General features: G+C 40.1%; 1 long non-coding RNA gene across 1 annotated transcript in view; it reads left to right on the top strand.

Annotated features, from left to right (window-relative positions):
* Positions 1-8,413, top strand: part of LOC110397075 — an 8,636-nt gene extending 223 nt beyond the window's left edge. Inside the window, exons 2-3 of the long non-coding RNA XR_002437524.1 lie at positions 1,048-1,086; positions 3,115-8,413. This is a non-coding gene — a long non-coding RNA (uncharacterized LOC110397075). The remainder of the gene's footprint in view (positions 1-1,047; positions 1,087-3,114) is intronic.

Below are 20,910 nucleotides of genomic sequence, written 5' to 3'. Positions count from 1 at the left end.
TCTCTCTCTCTTTCTCTCTCTCTCTTTCTCTCTCCCTTTCTCTCTCCCTTTCACTCTCTCTCTCTCTCTTTCTTTCACTCTCTCTCTCTCTCTTTCTTTCACTCTTTTATATGCAAAAAAAGACTACATCTATCAACTTTGGGTGTAAATCAAAGCATTATATTTTAAATTTTTGGTTTCGGCACTGGTATTACCCCTAAATAAAGCAGAGAAAAGACATGTAGTCTGCAGGCAAGTTCCTAGAAAAGCAGCTTTGGTGTAGCCTGCAAGATAAAATGTTGAAGCAACCAGAGCGGGTTGGACTGAATCTTGGGAAACCTTAAGTGTAAATACTGGGGCAAACATGCTCTGTTCCTGTGTGAGAGCAGTCCTGGAAGTGTCAGGAAGATGTGCCCATCGGTGGGATAGAGGTGTTGACTCTTTTTTCTGACCCACAGACAACTTTAAAATACCTACTACCATTTGCAGAGGAAGTGCAGCTGATAATTCAGAGCTCAGCACCTGCTCCCTTTGCTGTGGTAGCACACATCTGTCTTACACTAGTGAGATGTTCACATCTTGAAACCAGCCCAGACTTCAGACACTTAGGGAAGAGAAGTTTTCAATATGGCTGGAACAAGGAAAGAGAAAACATATCCATAATAAAGAGGAATGAACTGATATCAAAAGAAGAGCCTCTTGATCTGACTCACAACAGCCCCCCACCAGGGATTCTCTGTGGACTTCTCCTGGGGTGCTTGTAGGTCATGTTGGTGGGAGGACTGTGCTGAATGACATTTTAGGTAAGAAGATAGACATTTCCTTGTTTGTATATTTATTTCACATATGAATGTATTTTAAATTGCTGGATCAAGGGACAGGAATAGTAAAACATGCACATGTGGAAATAATGTACTGAGAAAGTTCTGTGGTTTCATATGGAGAAAAAAGATAGCAGCCAGTTCTAGCTCAGTAGGCAAGTAATTAGGCCAGCAATCTCTCTGTACATTGTATTCTAAGTTCAGTACAAGAGTATGTATCATATTATTTTTCTTTTATAATCTGCAGCTTGATTTCAGGAATGACTATCACCACAGTCATTTAAAGGTGAGTGAGTTTGCTGAATGTTAGGTAGAAGTCAATATGATTAACGTCTTGTTCCTGTGCATGTTCGCTATCCTTGATCAGATGTTCACAGGCAGTTTAGGACTGTTGTTTATCCCTACTTAGTTTTAATCGCATTTTAATTACACTCAGAATAATTAAAATATGAACACATTTTATCTTTAACATTTAATAATGTTAAGACACTTGTGAGGAATAAGTTTGCCACTGTTACATAGTGTGCTTGTTCCATTTAAAATGGGATGCTACTGTGTTCACAATCTTTCCCCTGCTCCATCTACAGTGTTTCCAATATAGACACCAACCACAGTCTTGAAGATTTTTATGTTAGGATGCAGGAGACACAAACAACAACAAAAAAGTGTGAATTCTTCATGGGGAAGCACAGTGTATGGTCTCAGAATACTAAAGGAGCTTGAGACCTTTAACAGTCAATATTCAGAAAACAAAGCCAAATGGTATCTACCCATCTATGCCCTGTTCTCTAGTTTCACTATTTTTTCCGCAGTTATAATGGCTTTATTCCTTTACTTTGCAATAAGTAAGATTGGGGTAATGTGCCACCTCTGCTTCATCTTTTATCAGTCTCCCAGCCTATTTTTCTTTTCTTTTTTTTTTTTTTTTGCATTCAGCAGCATCAGCAAGGTCTAAATTTCCTAACAACATTGAATAACAGGATTCAGTCTTAAGAAAATCCATTATTTTCTCTGGATATTTGTTGAAGATCTGAAGTCAAGAACACTGTGGATGTAAATGATTGACTTGATTTTTTCTTGTCTTCCTGAACTGCTTGCCTTGTCTGATACAAATCACTTCCCTCCACCTGCTTCCTCCTTCCTACTCTTTTACATAGGGCATTGCAATCTGCTGATGTTCACCTTCCTCATAGTATGGACGTAAATAAAGTTCAGACGGCTTGATCCTTTATTTGGGCCTTGACGTAGGGCAAATTCATCTTGTAAACAGCAGTATGACAGACAACATAACTACTGCTGGCTGAGGTCTTGCAGTGCCCAGCTACTGTTAGTCCCAGTTCTCAAGCGGGTACCATTTCTTGTGTCCTTGAAAGAGTAATGCAGGGAGGCAAAGCAAAGGCTTTGCAATAGCTGCACTGCATCCCTTCCCTCAATGTAAAGGTGATGGGAGCAGGACTGGAGGCAGTAATAATCTAGACGGAGGAAAGGAATTGTGGAGTTGTATATTGCTCTTGCATCGTATGATAATCATGTATAGGAGGGAATAATATCAGCCTGGGTGAACATGAAGCATAAGGAAGCTAAATGACTGCAAAGTCCAGTATAGGAACTCTCTCAAATATAATAGGAAACCCCAAGTCCCCCTGGATCAGCAGCTTTCAGCTGGCGGCTGGTGGGGCAGGTCTCTTTGTACCTGCCGTTTTCCGTATGGGCAAGGGAAAACAAGATGCGTGAGCTGCAAGCAAAGCCTATTGCCACCTTGTGCTCCCTAAACCAAGGCAGCTGGGCTGCCACTGCAGCCACAGGCATGGGGTGACAGGAAAAAGGACTAGATCCTTGTGTAGGTCAGTACTGACTCTAGGCTGGTGGCAGCAATGACCACCCTTCAAGCTGATATAACGACCTTTTTTTCAGGTTGCACAACATATTCTGAGGTGCATTCAAGAAGCATTTAATTGGCTTGAACTTGAGTCTCTTGCTCTGCATCACATGAAATGTACGTGTGTCATAGTTTTGTGATTTTTGTTGTCAATATTCCACATCATAACATTACGATTTTTACTGGCCTCAATTTCAATATATTTAGTAAAATTAGCTGTTCCTCCTCAGATTGGTGCTGCTGTTTTGTTTTAGATCTGCCTATGAGTTCCCTACCCTTCCCCTCTTCCCTTTGTTTTCCCCAGGGTGTGGGTCCGCAGCTTCCCTGCCGCTTTAGCCGAAAGACCGCCCGGGGCTGGCCCCTACCCGCCAACATTTTTATTTTTTTCTTTTCTCTTCTCTTTTTCCGTGCCTGTCCCCTTTGTCACGGACACAGATCCTTAGATAATACCATGACAACGTGCGATGTGGATTACTCTGTGAGGGATGTCCAGGAACAGGACATGCTAGCGTAAACAAGCCCAGCAAGAGTCAACAACATCAAGATGCAGAGAAAAAAGGCAAACAACAGACTCTGGTATATAAATGAGAATATATCTTGGGAGAAGATTCCACTTCTTAGCTACTGGGAATGCCGTGGCCTTATTTTGTTTAGGTCTGCAAGAGGAAATCAGTAGTCTGGCTTCTGAACTCCCAGAGGTGGACAATGAGGACTGTTTAGAACATGGGGAGGTTAAATGAATTGGAGTTTCTTGGAGACCTTGGAGGCAGGGCTGCAGGATGTTTCTATGTCTACCTATAACAAAAAATCTTGAAAAGTTGAGGGGATTAATTTCTTTGCATGTCACAGTGACATGATTAGGAGTCAATGATTAAATTGAAGAAAAGTAAGTTACAGTTTAAACTTTAGGGAGAATCTTCCTAACAGTACAAACATGTGGAAGACAGCCTTCTTCTTCAACAAGACTCCTTAAAAGTAAATTGGACAAACACCTATGAATAATGACCTGAGTCTCTCTAGGTAGTGGAGATGGGCTCTTGATGTCCTTTCCAGTTGCATTTGTTATGAGCTGATATCTATAAGATCTACTGCAAAGACACAAAATGAGACAGCTTTTATAAGAGACTACTGAAATGTGCAAGGTACAGCTTTCTCTCTGCTAGTGCTGAGGTAAATGCTGAAAAACTACTTTGAAATCATGGGAGTTACAGTGGGGTTATGTGATGTAAATGAGAATCTAGCCCCTAATTGCCTCCATAAGGCAATAGTGATCCTTAAAAGCACAGTGGAATCACTGGGACACCACACTTCTGCTTTTTAAAAGGGCTCACAATATTTGCAGAATGATATACTCAGTCTTGAAAAATGCCTTTTTTGAAGGTATAGGATCAGGCATGCTATGAGAAGGAGTATTGGATGCAGTGATCCGAACTTCTGAGTCTTTCAGGGGTGCCTATGTTCAGTACATGTGAACAGGAATCCAACAACAGAGATGAGTTGCACAAGCTTATGAATCATAATCATAGCATGAATCATTATATCAGGTACATCTCCCCAGGCTGTTCCTCAGGTGAGGCCATCTCATATCAGAGGTTCTATAGGTTTCAAAGCCCAGCTACTTATTGTCACAAAAAGTTTTAAAAAATGTCTTTGTGACTGTGCTGCTCACAGCTGGGTTGTTAGAGTACAGTGTGTGGATTCAGCTTTATGGGATGAGCTACCCCTGGAGTGTTTTCATTTATAGCTACAATTCTGTGCCAAGCTGTCTTTCATATCATATATCTCCTAAACTTTCTTACTTCGTCATTTTCTTCCCCAAGGATAAAATCAGAGGTTACAAAACCAGAACAATAATACTGAACGTTCAGTGGGTACATAATAACAAACACAGAAAACAAAGATCGCAATAGCCAAGATAACCAGAACACTTTTAATTTCTAGTTACATGTTCCCATGAAACAAGAGTTCTTTTTTCTCATTCAAACAGATGTTGAACAAACAAACTATTTATCACTGAATTAATTGTGTTCTGAAGGCAGTCTGTTAGGCAGAAATACAGCTACACCCAGTACTTTAAAATACATCTATAGATGAAAATGGCATGGTCCCAAAGCCACTTGTTGTTGTACTTCTTGCTATATTTGCAGTTTTTCCATGTTTTAACTGCTGTTGGCTGGCTGTGCAAGGGCCTTAGGAGCCCACCACTGGGAGGGTACACAATTCCCCAAGTGTTAGAGCCCTCATAGGGGGTTTTAGACCTTAAGGACCACACTCTGTTAAGGAGCAGCTCTGTTTTTGCTGTTCTCTGGCACTGGGAGTGGTGGAGAAAAAAGGTACCTTATTTAAGTGACTAAATATCTATCACAAGTAATACATTTGCTGGTGTGCCAGGATCCACAGCATAGTGGATCCACAGCTCATATTTATCAACCAACTGCTTCTCCAGGGAATGTTGTGTTGAAGATTATACCTTAAAGAAGTTAACTGTGCAACAGATGGCTGTAGGGTGTCCAACATTAACACCTCCCAGACAGGTAGTGAGGTGTCCACTCACTCTGCAATCCAAGTAGAAGACATGCTACTGGATGTGGCTGTTGCCAGTGACCTGGTTATTCCAAACAGAAACACCCACTGATCCTTGGGAGACCAACAGAACTGCAAGATGGAGGTCAGTGACACTGGTAATAAAACAAATAAAACATTTCTGTATTCTTGGTGAGAATACTCACTACCTTCACACAGACAACTCAGAGAAAGAAAATGCTATTGGGCTGTCCTCCTATCTTTAAACATTTAGCTCTTGAAAATTCTTTGGTATTGCTCCAGCTCTTCAAATATCTCCTTAACGTTTACAGAAGGAGATCTGTTATGGATGTTCAGCAGCACTGCTTGCTAGAACTGCTAGTCACTAAATGACCAAGAAAATGGCAGAGGCTGTGCCCAGTACCCCTTGTGTTGAGCATAAATCAACCCAACCAAACCTGCAGGATTGTGTGGAAGCAGTGATACGTGTAGGTAGACTTGCCAGTTTTGTGTATCTGCTTCTGTGTGTCTTGAGTAGAAGTACAGCAGTTTGTCATTTTCTGTTCTACAGCTTTCAGCTGCATGAGTAAACACTTTAAATTTGAAATTCTCCCAGATCTCTGCGGGTGATGTGAAATCTCCAATTATGTATGTCATATCTCTTTCTTGGCAGGGGTTCAACTCAGCATCTCCAAGTGAGTGTTGATGAGGTATGCAGACTCATTAGATGTTTCTGTATTTCCATTCTTCTGGGATGCAGATGCCCATGAAAGAAGGCACAAGGCTGAGCCAGAGCAAGTATTCGAACCACTGTCCTTGGGCCATTTTAGTTTTACCATCTGGAAAACGATTGCATCCATTTTAAATATCAAATGCTGTGTTATTAACCTTTTAAAAATATATATTTTTTCATTTATAGGTGGAGATATTAGTTTAAACATTGGCAAAAATTGGTGCATGCCCTGTCGCAAATAGAGTACCAATGGAGCCAGGCGTGGAATTTTCCCTGAGGGCCACCAGTGCCTTTTGGCAGAGCCACCTTCTCAAAGGATGCAATATGCAGTTGCCAACTGCACATTCTTCTATTTGTTAGACCATCTTCAAGCACTTATGTTGAATATTTCAGAATCAGAAGTGGGGTTGAATTTCCGTTCTTGGTTTCTGAAAATCTCAGAGCTCTAGCAAGCTGTAAGTGATCTGTTGCTTTGAAAACACACTCAATGCTATCTTTAACCTAACTTATTGTAATAGCTTACCAGTAGGTTCAGGCTGGAAAAGACATTGCCAATAGTCAAAATGAAAAAATCTGCACATGCAGTATTGGTGTAACTTGGGTAATGCCTAGAGAGCCTGGCAGGTCTGAGAATCAGGTTACATTTTCTTTTTTTTTAAATTCTCTTTCTGCTTTTGCCAAAAAACAGCAGTACTCCTCCACATGCTGTATTGGATTTTATCTGTTTTTATTAGTGTGGTCAGTTTTTGTGCAAGTCTTTCCATACGTGCAATTAAGCACAGAAAATAAAGGAGATAGAAAGATCAAATGACTATGCCATTAAATTATTTATTCTTTTATTACTTCCAGCAGGGTACATAAAGCTTATGATTTTCTTCATCATTTTCTTCAGAAGGAGTAAGATGCACAAACAGAAGAGGTTCACAGATAATTTGAAATTGAAAATTCCACTTTTTTAGCTTTCTTGGGAAATGCTACTAGTTCAGAGAAAATGGGCATTCAGGCACAATCCGTTTTCACTGGTGGTTCCCAAACCATCTTTTTACAGAGTCCCAAAGCCACAGGAATGTACTAAGTTTCCTTTCAAGCTTCCACATGATCTTCAAGCATTTCAGTGAGTCCTGGGAAGGTTTCTGATACAAAATTAGATAAATTAAATCCCTTAATTAATAAAATAACTTGCTATTCAGTAACCTAAAGATCATTAAAAATTTTTCTTTTAAATATAATTATAGAAAAGATTTATCAAAGAAAACAGGGAGAAAACAGAAAGATTCAGAGGAAGCATGAGATTTCAGAAGGAGCGTGAGAAAACAGTGAGACAACAAGGAGGAGCAGGTACATGAATGTCTTCTCATAGCATGTGTTTTCCAAAGCCCAGGTGAATGTTATGCTCTGGGCCTGAAGTTTTAATCTCTTCTTTGAATCTCTAGAGCTACAAAACATCAACTGCTATAAATTTAATTTATCTGTGTATTAAAATTAGGTTTACAGTATTTTGCATGATTTGTATTTAAGAGTTTGTAAGGATTTTTAAGATTGCTTCGTGTAAAACCTTTAGTGTCAGAAGAGGAACCATGACGCTTTGAGTTATCTAGAACTTTCTGATGTAATTGCAAATTTGAGGGTGACAGTTTGCCACTTGGTTATAAAGTTTAAAAAGAAAAAGTCTTCATTTGTTTTCATTACTTCTCCGTGTAACAAAATACTTATTCTGGAAATATCATTAATATGAGTTAAAAAGAAATGTTACCCATAAGAGAAGTTTCATCATTGCATTCAATTTTCTCAGTGGAAAATAGTAGGTTTTTAATGTAATTGAATGTCAGAGTCCTGCAGATGTAATTGTCTTGCCTTTTAAAAGAAAAACTTAATTAAATAGATGTGACACTCCCATGATTAGCTCTTCTCCTTTCTGGATGACTGCTGTTCCACCTCTCTTCAGTGCAGAACTGATGAGTGGAAAAAAACAAGAAAAAGGGAAATGAAAGAAATTAAAAGCACCCCAAAATTTCTGGCTCTGTGTCCTGTTGAGCAAATACTGTGTTCATAAATAGAATGCCTGACCGCTATACTCTGGCACTGCCTTGCCATGCAGAAGGTATTCAGAAACAGAGGAAGCCCAGAAGAACGATGGGGGCGGAGAGGAGAGTGAGAATTCCAGACCTAGTAACTTTGGAAAATTTGATTCAAACCTGAACTGCATTAAAGTTTCCGAGTTTCTCTCCTGAAATTTGGAAAAGCAACACTGTACAATTTCTCCCATGTTTTAAAACTTGACTTTTTGAGCTTGGAGAGGTGATAAAGCAGCTTGATTCAGAGTTAGTTCTAGAGAGCTCCTGCAACTTAGGTGTGCATGCTGCTGAGTACTGTAATAAAGCCAACAGATTTACACCTCCAAGAGACTGACCCCATTGCACGGTCTTTGGAAACAAAGCATTTTCGGACTGGGAAAATCATTGTAAGCCAACTATACTGGGAAATATTTCGGTCTTAGAACACATAGAGTAGAAAACATTTTTGTATAGGTGAAAAGAGATATATGTTCCTCTGGCTGTACTTCAGAAGACTGTATGTACTTCTCTGTATCTGGTATATGATGTGTACAAATAACTGGAACTAGCAAATACTATTTTTGATAAACATTTGGTGCTATTTACGAACATTTCATGTTTTATCACAAACTCAGTGGTCTAAAGGAAGCTTAACATTTGTTTACAAGTGTTGAATTTTGAAACAATGGGAAGATAAGCAAGAAGTGGCTGCAGATCTCCTGGCAAACACTCACAAGGCATGTTTTACCAGCAAAACTGAGGCGCAAGCACAACTACCCAGTTTTGAAGGTTCAAGCTGACTTAGATAGAAGATTTGGCAACAGGTTCATTATTGCTAGTGCACTGGGATAAAAGTAGGAATATCTATATTGTTGGTATAATTCTAGAAGATTTCTGCAGAAATTTCTGAGAATTGCTTGTTTGTTCTTTCTCTTCAGTTTTGATACTGAATGTGAACTTTCAAACCTAGGTATTATTGGGAGATTTCTGTTTTGAGAATGTCTCATGATGAATGCATTGGTCAACCGGAGAGGTCCCAGAGGATTGGAGGCTTGCTGATGTGACTCCGATCTACAAGAAGGGTCATAAGGAAGATCTGGGAAACTACAGGCCAGTTAACCTGACCTCAGGAAAGTTATGGAGCAGATCATCTTTAGTGAGAACACATGGCATGTGCGGGACAACTGGCGTATCATGCTCAGTAGGAAAGGGTTCGTGAAAGACAGGTCCTGCTTTACCAGCCAGAGTGGCTGGAAGACTGTGTTGACACTCAGCTAAACATGAGCCAGCAGTGGGCCCATGTATGGCATCCTAGCTTGTATCAGAAGTAGTGTTGCAAGCAGCAGCAGAGAGGTGATCATCCCCCTGTACTCACCTCTGGTGAGGCCACACCTTGAGTACTATGTTCAGTTTTGAGTCCCTCACTACAGGAAAGATATTGAGGCCCTGGAGTGTGTCTGGAGAAGGACAGCAAAACTGGTGAGGGGACTGGAGGACAAGTCTTATGAAGAGTTTCTGAGGGAGTTAGGATTGTTCAGTCTGGAGGAGGCTCAAGGGAGATCTTATTGCCCTCTACAATTACCTGAAAGGGGGTTGTGGTGAGATGGGGGTCAGCCTTTTTCCCAGGTAATTAGCAATGTGAGGGAATGGCCTCAAGTTGCACCAGGGGAGGTTCAGTTTGGATATTAGAAGAACTTCTCTGAAAGAGTGGTCAGGCAGTGGATCGGGCTGACCAGGGAGGTGTTCAAGGGGTGTATGAATGTTGTACTAAGGGATATGGTTTAGTAGGCAAGATTGGTAGGAGGGGGATGGTTGGATCTTAGAGGTTTTTTCCAGCCTTAATGATTCTATTATTCTACAATTCTATGATTCTATGATTACATATCTTTGCATTGTCATAATCTATTTATGGCAAGAATTTCATCCTTAAAAACTGTAACTCACTATAAAGATAGGGAAAATATCATAAAAATTACTGAAACTGTAGAAAAAGTGCTAGGTCTAACTCACCTGGCAGAAGCTTGAACATTTCAATAAGCTGACATTCAGATTTGATTCACAAATTCCAAATTCACTGAGTTGTGGTCATTTTCCTGAAATGATCTTCCTGACCTCATTTAATGAAGTTACCTTAAACCCAAGAATGATTTAGTCTTTGACATTACAGAGGCTAGATAGGAGGTAGGGGAGGGGCATTTGCCTTTCTTTGAATGCTTTTGATAATACTGGAAAAAATAGTATTTGGTGTTTTTGTCATGGCATTGTTTAGAAGAGTTCAATTAAATTTGTGCCTATTGCTCTTGATGTGGAATAACGATATTATAAAATGATTAGCATAATGGAGTCCTGAACATATCTGTTATGTGTCAGGCTGAGTTTTATGACCCACATCACAAGAAACCTGGAACTTCAAATAAATACCTAAATTTTGGCCTGTTGCTATCCTCTTATGGGCTGATTTTCTTTAGACCAGAAATTCTAATTGAGAATTAAAAAAAAAATCTGCAACAAATCCTTTTAAATTTCTGATCTCTGAGTGAAAAACTATTAATCCAAAAGTCATACCCTATTGTAATCAAATCTTTTTTTGTACTTAAAAAACCTCAAAGAAATCAAGTGAAAGACTGCATCAAAGTCATAAGAAGACTGGAAGAGGTGGCATTAAATTTCAAACAAAACTTTGGATTCTGGTGAGAGGTAATATTGAGATTCTGAAGATATGAAGCAATACTGAAAAAAAAAAGGCAAGCCTAAAACCTCTCAAGGAGAAACAGCTGTTTTTGTCCTGCTATGTGTTTATCAGTTCCAGGTTCATGGTCCCAAACCCATAAAACAGTTAAAAATATCTTTAATACTAGAACATGAAAACATTTTTATCAATAGGCAACTCTGGGTGCCTACTGTTCATCAGATTACCAGTGAAATGTATGTTAGACACTAGTTTCAGTCCCTTTGCTGTATCAACACCATGTAACGTCACAGTCAGCTTTCCCAAGAGCATGAATGAGGTAGTGTTAAATTAAATTTCCTAGCCCAAGTTTGTTCTCTGTCCCTGCATAACAAAATATTTCCATCCGTGCTAGGAATCATATGGATCACATTTCAGGAAAGACCCTATGGATTAAGCTAAAGAAATAGAACTCCAAACCATATTTCTTTGGGCAAAGAAGATTCTCTCACCAATTCCTGCAATATGAATATACTTATGATGTATTAAAAATGTGCTTGGCTCTATGCATGTTGTCTTGTAACAGTCCCTCCCTTCAGCTGTCTATAGACTGAAAAATAGACTGAGAGAAGGCTAATTATTGAGAAGGCAGACAGCAAAAGAAAATCAAATGTATTAGAAAAAAAACTTAGCTTCAAGTCTTTCAATGAATCCTGTCTACTTAATTTCAAGAGATTCCATGCCTATTGATCATAGCAATGATTCATTATGTAGAACAGATAAACTGAATTTATAGACTAGCATTATGGCATTTCCTTCTTCCCTCCTGAACTCATCTGAAGTCTCACCCTTTTCCTTGAAAAACAGTGTGTTTACCTTATAGGATATTGAATGACTGAGCCTATCAATTTTTTCCAATTTTAAAAAATGACTAGCAATAAAACTTGTTTAACATACTAACTTGTCCCAATGAGCCACGTATCAGATCTCCTGCCTTTCCATTCACTGAGATGCGTTCTCCAGATGACAATAGATGAAATTGTTGTGGTACTTTAGAGATTCATCCAGAAATGCTGGGAAGCCTTAACTCCCAGGCATCTCAGAGTGTATTGGAGCACTCAAAAACTTGTAACTCTGGAGGTGTCTAGATGAGCTGCTGGCATAATGCATGCTCAGACTGATGAGCTCTGTTCATGGGTTCATTTCCTTTCAGGGGCTTTAAGGCCTGCCATATAGCTCATGAACCACAGCTTTCCTTTGTCTTCTGGGCAATGTGCTGCCACTTACTTACATTCTGGAACAATAAAACACATAGCCTTTCAGTAAATTAAAATAAAAAAAATAGTGTTTTCAGCTTGCAGTGTCAGTGATATTTTCTTCCTTGAATTGGTCTTGTTCCAATGCAACTTGAGGGTGCCTGAAGAAAGTGTCCTTCAACAGGCTTCTCTGTGTGTTACCACAATGAAGTCACCACTACCATCTAACATGAAGTAATCCCTAGGGAGTGTATATCTCTTTTGTACTTCCTTTCCCCATAGACATTTTCTCAATCAGATCTTTGCCTGCTGAACAGGTGTTTTTGGCCAGGCCGTATCTCCTCCCATCTTGTAGCAGCTCCCTGTTGGGGTTGCCCATAGGACTCCTCTGTGGAATTCCTGCTGCTCTTCCTCTGCTGAGCTTTTGTTGACTTCAGTGCTGGGGCTTCTGCTTCCCTTGGGAGAGTTTATGACCATCTAGAAATTACCTCTGCTAGGAAATTATTCTTTTTTCTTATAGGAATGTGTTAAAAATATCACTAACCTTTCAGGGTAGACTCAAGAGATGACTAATGTTTTGGCTTACCACCAGTGGTTCATATTCTCTCCTTCGTTTTTCTCTTTCCATTCAGTTCCATTGTGTGGATTTTCTACTTATTTTAAGACATAATTGGAAATCACATCTTTGTTTACCTCCTGCATGGCTTTTTTTTTTTTTTTTTCTCCCTTCCCTGTAGCTCATCTTAATACTCTGGAAATATAAAGGTCTCTGAAGAATTTATCACGGGTAACCAGTGCTTTGCAGACCATTTTTCCGTACTTTCACTAGATTCTTTCAGACATAGCTTTTGTCTTCCTCAATTTTTGCCAACTGTGCTGAAAACAATGCAAGCCTTAGCACTGAGCAGTGGACATCTGAAATAATTCTCCTCTTTCCTTCCCTTCTTTTATCTACAACAACTGAGCTCAATGTATTATGATCAGATTGAAAGGTTTTGGAAAATATAAACAATATAAATCTTTCTTTTCCTTGTCCAGGTGAAATGATATATTTTTACACTTTTATTTTCCTTGTATTTTTTCTTATAAAGAGGAACACTTTTTACACTTTTACTGTACTGTGACTAGCATACTCTGCTAAGTTGCTTAACTGTCAACTTGAAAAGTGTTCTGAATGTCTCTGTTTCCCAGCACACACTGTTCTATGGTTCCATTTATTTCAATGCTTGTCAGCAACACTTTTTTTGTTTTTAATTTTTATTTAACACCAATCAGCTTGAAGACCTCATGAAGATTAAAAGTGTTAGTGCATTTTTTTTGAGGAAGAAATAATCAGAACAATTAATTTCTGAAAAAGAATTGGGTGAAATCCTTCACGCCTGCTGTCTTCCAGAGCAGTTGAAGTTCCAGAGGTGACCTGAAGGTGGGTTTCTAGCAGTGCTGAACAACTACAGCTCCAGCTGCTCTCAGTGCCCCAGAAGAGGATCTCCAGATCTTTGGCCTGAGGCCTGAATTAACCCATGCACAGCATCAGATGATCTCTTCTGGTAACTAAGTAGCATCCTCCAAGAACAGTCTGGGAGTCCACTTTATTTGCCCTCTCCCTATGCATTTAGTCTCTGTTGGGAAACTCATCTGCATCCACATAGCTCTGCTATCCAGTCTATATTTGTCATTTATGTTTGTAGACAGGCACACTGATTTTGTTGGTAGGTTGCATAAAGCAGTCAGAAGGGACACTTCCAAAATGAGGTCAACACCAACCGTCTGTTTCACTGGCTTTTTAAATGGGTCTTGGATGCTTAGTTTTCGCTAAACAAGTCTGTCTGTTGCAACCATTTATTTTCTTTTGTTTTACAACAAGTGCGTCTTCTCCTAAGGTGCCACTTTGTCCTGTTACTTCAGCTCAGTGCCATCACTATATGAATACACAGCTGCCTTTGGGGCCATGGGAGCACGCTGACTGCTGTGAGAGGCTCAGAGGCAGAAACATGGAAACTCTATCAGTTGCACTTTAGAGAAAACGATGGGGTAATAAATGAGTTCCAGCTCCAAGTAGAGTAATTCAGTGATCCTGCCTGAAATACCCTTGCCTCATTTGTTGCCATGCTGCTGGAGGTGTAAGCAATGAAGGTGAGTGGATAGGAGCCACATGGAAATAAAAAGGAAGGACATTTTCCACAAGAGCCTTTCAGCAGTGCCATTCCCCTCTGCGGTCCAAGACAAATGAGGACAGACCTTCAGGGAACACTCGCTATGTCCTGAAACTGAGAAGTGCACATCAGAAGTGTGCTGCCCTGTTTGTTCTTCACCTGTTGTACATGCCTTTCTGTTTGACTCATTTTCCTTTTCCTCAGTCTGATGTAATTTTTACAGATGAGACATGAATGGAAAGATTCCAGTGGACCTCTAGAAGCTTTTTCCATTGACATAATGCTTCATGCTTTTAAAACTGTTTCAAATAAATATGATAATTGATAGTCAACAAATTAGGAACATAAGGCATTTTTGGAGGATGAGCAAAGACCACCCAGCATATCACATATTTCCCTTACACACGTATATTCCCTACATCTTTCTAGCCAGTTGCTGTACAAGCAGCTCTGATGTTACAGTCCTGTTTTATCAATTACATCCAGATTTGTCACAGCCACAATTAAAAAGTGTGTTATGTGCTTGATCAAAGAATCACAGAGCATCCCAGAAATTAGAGAAAACAGAGCTGAAGGGAATTTTATCTGATCATTATTTCCGTTGCTTCCAGTACCTGACATATTTTTCTAATCTGTTCTTACAAGTTTCACATTAACCATTGTGTTTCTTTAGTCTCATAGCAAAATCAACATCGTGCTTAAATAAATGACCGTTACCATTCATATTCCCTAATACATAGAGATCATATTTCCCTGTATTCCCATCTTGTGCCGATCTTGAAGTCAGTGTAGGGATGACCGTTCAAACTGAGGATAAGTTTTGTTGTTCCTGGGCAAAAATATCTCTGGAATGTTTAATTCCAGAAATTCTACTGGAACAAATGAGAGCTGAAAATTCTTACCTGGGCACTAAGCATTATGGAAGGGTTTTCTTACTAATTGCAGTGGCAGCTGGAGTAGAAAATATTTTTTCAAAAGTCTTGAGAACCCACTCCTCCTTTCCTTTCATGCATGATTTTTTCTTCATGTAGCTGTTCATAAAAGACAGACCTCCTTGTACTCTGGCACCTGTGGCAGACTTTTAGGAGCACGTTGAGTTGATCATTTTGCATTTCCCTGAGCCTAGCCCCATAACACTGGGAGAGGAGGAGGAAGGAAATGAGTTCACCCCTCTGCCATCTGCAGTGCTTCTGTCTGTCTGCCCCCCCACCCACCTCCTCGTGGAAGGGGAATGCGATTCCCTCTCAGAAACAAAAGACTGCATGGGGCTCCAGGGGAAAATAATTTTCAATACACTGAATCCTAATAGAGAATTTCCTGCTCTGCCTCTGCCCTTAGCACAGCAGGGCTCAGCGATAGCATGTTGCTAAGGCGGTCCTATCAGGCTGCCTCAGGGAGGAGAGGACATCTCTTAGGGAAGGCTGCGCTTTCTATGGCTGGATTTAGAAATTGGGTCTGGCAGACAGATCATTGCCAGTGCAAATCCATGGAGACAGGCACACACCTGCCAGGAAATGAGCAGAAAGTGCAACTCTTCTGATTGCTGGACACTACCAGCACGTATCCCCTGTCTTGACCCATCTCCACCGTGTCCTAAATGCTATGTAATGCACCTGACAGCTCTGGGTCAGTGGAGGCAGCGATTATAATGGCCTGTCAGATATTGCCCTCATGACATCCCACTGCCCTCACTAGAGGCCTTTAGAGTTGTGGATACTCCACGAACCTGAAAATAAAGCTTGGAAAGGAATATCTCTGTCCCTAAAGCATGCACTGAAGGCAGGAAAAAAAAAAAGCAAGGAAAATCCGCAAACTTTTTTAATACTTTTGCTTCTTTTAAATGTCTTCAAACAGGATTGCTATTTGTAGCATTGTACAGTTATGGAAGATGGAGAAACAGTGCAAAAACCGGCATTGTGCTCCCTTGGTTTCCCATCCTGCTCCCATGGGGATTCAGGGAGGAACTGCACAAGACACAGCCTTTGGCAGGTTTTGGTCATTATCATTTTTTTTTTTTCTGTTTTTGTTAGATCCTGATGAGGCTGATGTTGAGGAATTTATCACCACAGAAAAGGCCACTGAGCTTTCAGGGAGGACAAGACCACAAATGCTGGCTGTTTCTCTGATGAGAAAGGCAAACAGCATGCACAGTAGCCTTATTTAACCTATGCACTACCCTTCAGACAGCCTGAAATCAGGCCTGGCAAAATAGCATTGCTCTGAGTCTGCAAAAATAATCAGGATATATTCTGCTGCTGCAGGGACTGCATCCAAGCAGCAAAGACAATCTGCCTTTCAATGCAGTCAAATGAGAGGTTCTCTCTGAGGGCTGGGGGAAATGCCAGGAGGGCAGTGTGAGTGCTGGAGGGACACGTGGTGACCCTGGGCAGGGCAGTGTGCCAGCTCCACCAACGTGCTGGGTCACTGCACTGCCTCCATCTCTGGAAACGATGGGACATCCTGAGGCTTCTCACTGGGACTTTTGGCCCTCCTGTATTTAGAAGATACCCAAACTGTTATCATGGATACTGCTACTAACATTATTAACCAATTGTAATGAATATAATCATTTACCTTGAATGTTTACTACCACTGAGTAATGAAAAAAATGGCAGTGCTCCAGCATTATCACATTTGTTCATGACTTGAAACAGGACAAACTCTGTTTCTTTATGGGGTTGAAGAGAAGAAAGTTTACAAATACTGTGGCTGAGCACCTGCTAGACCTCCTGCTACTCTCTGGCCAAGTTTGGATCTAGCAGCTTTTCATCATCAAGGTGAAATTCTCAGCTGCAACAGTGCAGGAAATTTGCTCCTTGTTCATATTTCTTCTAGGTCCAGGAATGAAATAACACTATAAAAAGGGTGGCCTGTGCTTCCCATCCCCACATCCTGCTGTCAGGGCTACTGGATTATTCCTTGGATTAGTTACCTTGCGAATGTCAGGAGGGCAGAACAAAGGGAAAAGATGGCTTTGATTATAAGAGGGTGATGCATAAAGAGAAACCCAACACCTGGGGAGGCAGAAAGCAACAGAGATTTTAATTTCCACGTGTTTTTCTTGGATCACAATGCAGAGATCACACAGGGACCACTGCTAATGATAAATGAGCTTCATAGCCCTGCGTGGGCCTCTCCCCAGGGGTAAATCACTCCACCTCCTTCTCCAGCACCGAGGGTGGCAACTGTGCCCTTGGTCCAACACTAAGGGTTATTAATCAAAATCACCTGAAGGTGTAGGCAACTTGTAGAGTGGTGACTCCTCCACACTCTGTTTTCCTGTCAGAACAGCAAGGGGGATTTACAAAGAGGAGAAGCAATGGTTGTCTCTCGGGGATAGAAACTGGGGATATGATTGCTTGGAGAATTTCAGTGTGAAACTGAAAATAAAATAATTAAAATTTACTCCAAAGAAAAAAAGAAAAAGTGCAGATTAGGTTTCAGCCAATAATGTTGAATGTTTGGGGGAAATCTCTTCAAAAAGGCAAGCGATGAAAGAATTGTGGTTTTCTATGAAAGAAAAAAACAACCAGAAAAATTTCCATTTTTTTTTCCCTTGTCAAAAATGTGCATTTCCATTAGAAATGAAAAAATAGCTCAATTTCTTTCTAGTCCGGGCTATGCCTAATATTCCTGAGAGGACTGTATCCACTAGATGTCAGTCTATTGCCATACAACAGAAATAAACGAACCAGAAAAGTCATCAGGAGTATTTTCAGGATGAGGATATTTCCACTGAGCTGTCTTCTGTTAAAAATGTTGCCAGTAACTTCTTAATTTCTATAAAATTCCTCAGCTTTATATTTCCAGAGCTTTTCAAAGTGATTGCAACACATTCCATGGACTATGCCAGCCGGATGTTTTTCCACTACCACATCTAACCCCTGACTAACCTTTGGTTCACCAGATATTTAAAAACTTTTAAACAATGCCTGAATAGCATATAACAAGTGTTTAACGATCCCCTTCATCCCCCCTTCAGTTCATAGTTGTACTGATTTTCTAGTGGTAGAGCAGGTAGCGCCTTATTTAATTGATCCTGGTTTGCTCAGCAAAAAATTTCTTTCTGCAATATTTCATGCAGCTGAAGTAAACATCCTTCTAACTCAAAACCATATATATATACAAATGGGGTGTATTCTGTGAGATATGACATCCAAAAAAGAATCTGGGATTCTCCTGCTCTCAGCAGTCATTCTTTCTGTAGTGCAGGTGTTGCAATCAAATGCCAAAGTAGTCACTGATGATAACTGCCTACAGAAAAAGATGTTCTTCCCACCAGGATTGTGCCTAATGCTGTGATACTGTAAATTGATTGCATTGATTTTCATTCCTAAATTGACTTCTGTGGAATTTCTGGCATTTATATGATGGGAAAATGTGGCCATCTATTTCTAAATGCTGTGGTCTGGGTGGTAAACTATTACAGTATATGCTGCTGCTTGTGTCTGCACCAGTATCGTTTGTGCCTGCCTCAGTTCTGTTTGTTTTCCGGGAAAAATATGTGAGATTTACTTCAAGCAGTGAATGCAATAGCAGTAATTATTTAGACCCCGGGTTATCATGGTACTTCCCTAAATGCAAAACCAAAATTTTAGGAGGACTGTTCACATATTTCTCCTGCTGAATAAGAACCTGAATTTTCAAATGACCAAGACTCCCTTCCACTGACACATATGACAATACCAACAAGGGCAGTTCAGATTTTCAGGGTTTTCTATATAGCAAGCTGGCTTTTCTGAATAGCACACAGCAGTAGCAGGATAATATCTGAATGAGAAAATGTGCTTGAATATCCAGGTTCAATTTTTTTTTGTACTGGATTATGAGGAAACAGATTTTTACCTTTGACTTTGCAAAAGTAACTGTGTATATCAGATTTGTGGTTGCAGATTGGACAAAATAAGAAAGAAAAAGAACAGAGCAGTCAGTCATAAAACTCCAAAGCCTCACAGAAAACGTGATTGAAAAATGAGAAAAGTAATTCTTCATATTAAATACCCTCCAAATCTGCTAGGTGGTGGACTTCAAGCCATGCTTCATAGTAACTCTCTCTGGAGAGACCAGGGGACAGTTTTGGAAGGTCATTGAGCTTATGCTGGTAATGAGCAGAACTTATTTGATTACAAATATTGAAAACTTGTATTCCCCCAACAGGCCATTGCGATGTGAGTTGTACAAATTAGCCTTCTTTTTATTGCCAAGAGAAGTGGCTGGCCTAGCAGAGAGGTGTAAATAGGTAGCTAGTAAATTCAGTCTCTTGGTGTTGTCTCCAGTTCTGAGCCAAGAAAATTGTCAGTAATGAGACCTAAGAAGCCATACACATGTAACTCTCTCACAGGGAGCCTATAGGAATCAGGAGCAAAAACCTAGGAGAAAGCACTAAAGAAATACATGTTCTGAATTGCAAACACTATTTCCAGCCACATTTGGCTTTCATTTACAAGTCGTGCTTTCCACATGGGGTCTGTCTCACAGGTGTAGTGTGTTCCAGACAGCAGAGATCAAAGAAAATTGAATAAATCTGCCTATTGAGACTTAACATATGATGTATGCTGGAAGATATGATACAACACCTTCAGTCCTCTGTAGTTATTCATAAGTTGGAACATACTTATATTTAAAGAGGCTCACTGGAAAACTGTAGTTGAATTTGTTCTAACCTAACGCTTACCTTCAAACTATTGGTTGCATTTTCCCTGTAACTGCTCCAGTTTATAGGAGCTGTTACCTCTCAGGTGGGGCTTCTTTGTTTTGCACCTGGTCCGGGACCTCTAAATTGGCTGTTGGTGACAATCATTTCTCTCAGGTCTTTGAGAACATAATAATCAAGCAGTTAAAACAACAGGGGAGGCAACGCAACCTTGCTCCTTCTCTGTGCACTTCCGCTCTTGCATGAGCCCTAGCCTAGAGGGTCAACAGAAACTACTCACACAGAATAGTCCAGGTCCTCCGTTACTTGGAAAATAACAGTGCTTTTGGCTTCAAAATTTGTAGAATGCACTGCAAATCCATGTTTCCTTTTTGAGTTAGCCAACAAGGTTAGACTTTGCATGTGAAAACATCTGGGAGCAGACTTTCTCAACACAAGTACTTTGAGCTCTTCTCTTGACTAAAAATGGATTGGTCAAATACATATTTCTAAGTAATATTCTTTTAGGCTTGGCTCTGGGGCTAGGAAGTAGAAAACAGGTTACTTTCGGAGGTTCTTGACAGACTAATGCTGCAAACTGCTTCTGTCCGAGCCTGGAGCAATTCCATGTACTTGTAGGCAGAATGCAATACTGCGGTCTGCAAAGACAGAATGGAGAGGTGGGGGGGATGAAGTGGAACATTTTATGCAAAAGCTGCAACACCCTGCTAAGATATTAATTACAAAATATCTTTGTAACCATTTACTGGAAAAGGAGGTAGAAGTATCTGGATAGATGTTTAAGAATGAAGTCAGTTATCTGCCCAGACAATCTGTCTTCAAATAGTTGGAAGGAAACATGAAAGGGACTGACTAGCTAGTAACCTTTTGTTGAAGTCAGGCTTTTGCGTCTAAACATCAAAGATATGTGAGAGATGTAAGACAAAGCAGAGAGATTTTACAAACATTGCTCTTTCCCTAAGCAGTGTTTGGCAGACTGTGATTCCTCTTCAAGGTGTGAATTTAAGTTAACATTCAGATCCAAAATACTGCCTGAAACAAAATGTGTAGTATCCATATTACTGATTCTCCTTGATTAATCATACCCAATAAGAAAACATTATCATTTGATAGTAGTCTGGGCCAATAAAGAGTTTGAAGATGAATTTTCTACTGCCAGGGCATTGCTCAGCAAGGTTCCCTTTTACTAGT

Source organism: Numida meleagris, chromosome 3 (assembly GCF_002078875.1).
Source record: "Numida meleagris isolate 19003 breed g44 Domestic line chromosome 3, NumMel1.0, whole genome shotgun sequence".
Lineage (NCBI taxonomy): Eukaryota > Metazoa > Chordata > Aves > Galliformes > Numididae > Numida > Numida meleagris.
This window is presented reverse-complemented; position numbering and strand designations above follow the sequence as displayed.